Source organism: Atta colombica, unplaced genomic scaffold, assembly GCF_001594045.1.
Source record: "Atta colombica isolate Treedump-2 unplaced genomic scaffold, Acol1.0 scaffold127, whole genome shotgun sequence".
In the NCBI taxonomy this organism is placed as follows: domain Eukaryota; kingdom Metazoa; phylum Arthropoda; class Insecta; order Hymenoptera; family Formicidae; genus Atta; species Atta colombica.
Genome location: NW_017259214.1, coordinates 543,412 through 548,449, shown reverse-complemented (window position 1 = coordinate 548,449; position 5,038 = coordinate 543,412).

Here is a 5,038-nt window from a genome sequence, read left to right as displayed (position 1 = left end):
TATATATTATATATATAATTACGACATTCCTGCCAAAAGTAATATAGTAGTCTTATATATCAAAATTTACGTGAGAGAGTTAATGAATTGCGTAACACACGATGACGCGTAAGAGGACACACTTTGTAATCTAGTTGTTCCCTCCACCTCCCTGTTCCCCTCGTTTTTTCTTCCGTGTTTTTTCTTCGCTACGCGTGATCGATCGTGATCCCTGAGGCACATGCGAAGAATCGGGATCCGAGGATTATTGCTGTACGCGTACGCGGATGACTTCCTTGTTAAAACCTACCAGTAAAGTATTTATATATGTATAGTATATGTATATACACACACACACACACACACACAAACAAACAAACACACACACACACACACACACACACACACACACACACACACACATACACACACAACGCGCAACACAGGGCTGTTCCCTACATGTGACGAGGATTAATCGGCCACGGAAAATTCAAGACGTGATGTCTCGGATGTTGTGGAAATACCGTTAAAATCACCGGTTCGCAAGATTGCAATCTCAATGTAAGGACTTAAACACACTGCAACGTGAAACTTCGCGATTTTTAATGGTTCTATCGGATTAGTTAATTCCTTCTGGAGAGCTCTCTCTCTCTCTCTCTCACACACACATATGAGTTCAACTCCCGTTACCGATTAATTCGCGTCTCATAGGGAACGCAACATGTGCGATACAGAGTGTCTCGAAAAAGAAAAAAGATTTTATTACTTGCCCGCGGGAAATTTTAATAAGTAAGTATTCAATGCTAAGTAGTAAAATCATGAATGAGCAAATGCAAATTAATATAAACAATTGGTTTTGTATCATTCGTGCTCAATCCGCTCGATGATACTCCAAATGTTTGTTACATCCACTATTTAATCTTCCTGATGAAACTTCCGTAAGAAAGGATCGGCGAACATTTTACGAAGGAAAATATTCGTACGTGCATTTCTCGTGACACTCTGTATACCACGCTCTGACGTGAGAACGGCAAGTGCCAAGGAGAGCCATTGAGAGCCGTAGCTCGATAATCGTACTGCGACCGACTGAATTTTTGAATCCACTCTTTATTATCGTCTAGCATTCCTACGTTTAATCTCGCTCCCCTGCTCATCCTCTTCCTTCTGTCCTCCATCTTTATATTTCAGTTATCACTATCATTAATATTATTATCAAGCAATTACTATTAGTATTTTGTATTATAGGTATTGTATTGTAAATTGCAAAGTACGTGCAATGTTTCGACGATGAATAATAATCAATCATGTTCAACTAATCGAGGTTCTCTTTTCACCGTCATCCTCTGGGGACTCTGGAAAATGTACGAGAGATGAAAGATTCTCCTTAATATATCCAGTCTCTACCCCAATCAACATCCAATATTATGCAATTCTAAAACTTAATACCTGCAGAACATAAATTAACAGTAACATTACATCAATATATAATTTTATTTTAATTATAATTTTCTTTACTCAATAACATAACATACAACATGCATTGTATTACATTTATATTGTTGTATGGGAAATTGTAACACTGTGATGTAATGTTACTGTTAGTTTGTATAATGTCGCGATAAACTTTCCATATTCCGACATGTGTCAAAATATTTACATCATTTTATTTTTAATCGGAATCTTGTAACTTATTTACTTTTATATTTGGGTTATAAAAAAATTTTCGATTCATAATTTTAGCGATTAAATATCGAATTAGATTTGATGGGTCGAAACAAGAGTAAGAAGATTATTCGACTTGACTGAAGATTAGGAATCTGTCATTATTTTCGGGAATGGTAAGAAAAGAGACACAACAAGAATACGATATCGCAACCGTGAAATTATTATTATTCTCTTACAATATCTATCTCTTTAATGTTCTGTTCTTGAGCTATAAACTGTCATTCGTGTTTGTACATGAAAATATCCAAAAAAGACAAAGCACTGTTTGACGTTCGGATATTTCTCTCTTATTCGTCTCTTATTCGCTCGGACTTCGGGAAAAGCTCTTCGCTTCTTTGCTAGCTTTTATTCCGAATTTTTCCTTTTTTTTTTTTTTTTCATTTTCGTAGAACAACTATGTGGATTAATGAACACCGGCGGTGCTTTAACGATCGGTCGATCCACACAATGAACGCAAGTTGTCTTTTCCTTTATTATTATTTGGCAGTGCGAAACAACCCTCTTTGCTACGCAATTTGAGTCTTGTCGAGTCTTGTTGGATATGAGAAGCTCTATATCGACCTCGGCGAAGCGACGAGAAATCGTGAGATCGTTTGGCTAAATATTTGGGCCGATATATTTCAGGTGATTGAAATCATACTCGATCCTCGCCGCTTCATTCGTAGCGCGAGAAATATTGTCTTCCCATTTCCTTTTAAGAACTTATAGGGCTTGCGAGATAACGAAGCTAAATGGTAAATAAGTGAGCTCATCAGTTTTCGTCGTCCCGCTCGTGTATATACTTCAAGTTTTTTTCTACATGCTATAAACCATATTAGTTTAAACTATGCAATATATTTTCCTACTTTTATACAAGTACAAGCACTTTTCTAACCGAAGCAATCTCGCAGGGCCGCGATCAATATCGGTATTATCAATGCGGTAAAGGGCTCAGCACAAAGCACAATAAGGATATCTATCGTAATAATACGGTTTATATCATACACTATTTATAAAAAAAAAAAAAAAAAAAAAAAAAAAATTAATCGATCGAATAAAATTGGTGAGTTAAATAATAATAAAAATACGCGGTGATTTACAGGATTCTTTGGAACTGAGGAAGAAAGACATTTCTAATACTGATTATACGAATAAACGGTGTTTCACTAACTAAGATATGGGCGGCCCTCGTCGCGATCGCTTGAATCTCTCATCACGCTTTTACATAGAATTTATAATAAATGCAAACACTATATCTGTAATAAGCTATATTTATATGCACTTATCTCGGGGGAGGGCCTTTGTATATCGCGTCACATTCAATTATTTACAATTCCTGCGGCAAAGAAACCTGGTCGAAAAATTATGTCTCTCGATCTCCATCTCGCCGCCGTCCGCTCAAAATAATATCCGCTGCGACCGTATCTCCCGGTGTGCTGTTGCTTTTCCTTTATACATTTACAAGCCTTGTAACTTCTATTGACACGTTGCTACATCCACGTACAATGACGATCGAGTACGACGAAAACTGAAAAGCCGCACCAAGCCCTTGCATATTTGTAACGCTTACTCCTTCTTTCGTCAATGCCATGTGAGATCCTCGAGTTTGTGTACATGTGTAGAAGTTCGCTTTCTCAACTTTGAAGACTTAGAACGATTCAAGAAATTTCACGCGAAAAATCAGTTGCGTACATCTAAATTTATTCACGGATAGATATTCCAATGTCTAATAAATCCACGTCCAATAAATTAATGCAATCTAATAAATTTGTCACTTTTTAATTTTTTAGCTTCACGAATCTTTTTAAGTGGAAAATTTATGCAATTAGTATTCTGAATTTTTCTTAAGTTTTTCGCGTAGATTTTTAGAAGAAAAAAAAAAGTAAAATTTATTCTCTGAAAATAAGATAATTTGCATTTACTAGATAATTATTTTAATGAAATCTCTGATTAAGTAGATAGGGAGAATCTCACAGGTAAAATTTAACTCTTTCATATTCCATTCATTTGCGCTTTCTTCTAATTTCTGCAAAAATACGATGCCCACAGAATTCCTGTACCTCTTCATACTTCTTTCGCATTTTTTCCCTTTCATTCTTTCCTCTCATTCTTTTCCTTTCTCGCACCCATTATATATTTCTTTCTCCTATATTGATTATAGCTAATGTTTTTCTCTCTCTTTTTCTCTTTCACGTTCTCGCACGCACAGTTCAAAAAAACTAAATATACAGATGTATATATTTATGTGAATGTGTGTAGGTGTATGTATGTTCCGCAAAATTCTTTCCAAAAACGCAATAGGAAAAAAAAGAATGAGTGTTCATGTATTTCGTTATATTTTTTACTCTTTTTTTCCACGGTAATACAGACCTAATTAATTTAGAGAACATTTCATAACGTTTCCCTTATGCTTTATATTATTTAATGTATTGCGCAGCATCGCGTGGATTGATTTATATAATTCTACTTTAAAAATGCACGAAACATGTGTAAAAAAAAAAAAGAAAACCAGAAATCATAGAAATGAGATGATTTCCGGCCACTTAATGCACTTCGTGCATTACAAACGTATACAAATCGTTTTACGCTACTTTTACGCGTACCCCCCCGTTTTCTTTTCAGCCTTCCATCTCTTTATTATTATTATTATAAAAAATTCAATATTGATTCTACAACGATAATTTAGAATTATCAGCAGGCCGATAATACGAACAATGATAAATACACGAGACGCTACAGTTACGTACATGTGTACGTGGCTAGACCACGTGTATTTTTTGATCTTTTATGTTTACAGAAGAAAATTTATTTACCGCTGTCGATTCGTGCATGTTAAAAAAATGCGACCGCCACGCCACAGCCTAAAAATTTTTTTTTAGCTAAATGCAGTCGATTCGTTTTCTTCGCTAGTGACAACATAACATCGTAGTTATGAAACTGACCAATCATAGCTATTCCTCTAAAGAATGGATTAGCCAGTTATTAACTATGAATATTAAACCCGATTAAAGGTGTCTGTGTAACCGTAGTCAATGAACGCAGGTGTAATTCATATTCGCAATTAGTTACAACAGGGAAATAACGCACGAGAGAATATAACGTAGAAAATACTTAATCGGAATTAGACTCTCCATTACATAATTATACACAAGAACGTTCTAAATATATTCGTAACTCGAATAAACTTATCGTAAACAGGATCGCTAAGGTACCATACCGAGCTCGTCCAAAAAATTAAAACTTAACGTATCTTTATTTTATCTTTCCATGATTTTTATATTGCTCATCCATTTGAATTTAATTTTATATCGCGAGAATATAATTGAAAGAACATTCGAAGAGAGCTTTCCTCTCC